Here is a 479-nt window from a genome sequence, read left to right as displayed (position 1 = left end):
CTCACAGTTCCTAATAAGCTCTTTTTTTTTTTTTTTTTTAATTTTAGTTAAAGACAAGGTCTCACTATGTATCCCAGGCATGTCTTGAACTCCTGGCCTCAAGCAATTCTCTTGCCTTGGCCTCCTGCTAGGATAACAGGCATGAACCACTGCGCCTGGCACCAGTAAGTTTACACACAGTAGGTAAGCAATAATTTTATGTTGAATCATATACCTTTAAGAAATTAGAAGTTTAGACCTGGCATAGTGGCTCATGCCTATAATCCCAGCACTTTGGGAGGCCAAGGCAGGAGGACTGCTTGATCCCAGGTGTCAGAGACCAGGCTAGGCAACTTAGCAAGACTTCATCTCCACAATAAAAAATAAAAAATAAATTAGTCAAGCATGGGGGCACACGCTTGTAGTCCCAGTTACTTGGGAGGCTGAGGCAGGAGGATCACCTGAGCCCAGGAGGTCATGGCTACAGTGAGCTGTGAGTA

The sequence above is a fragment of the Carlito syrichta genome, unplaced genomic scaffold (assembly GCF_000164805.1).
Source record: "Carlito syrichta isolate Samal-C Ts95f unplaced genomic scaffold, Tarsius_syrichta-2.0.1 Scaffold307180, whole genome shotgun sequence".
Lineage (NCBI taxonomy): Eukaryota > Metazoa > Chordata > Mammalia > Primates > Tarsiidae > Carlito > Carlito syrichta.
This window is presented reverse-complemented; position numbering follows the sequence as displayed.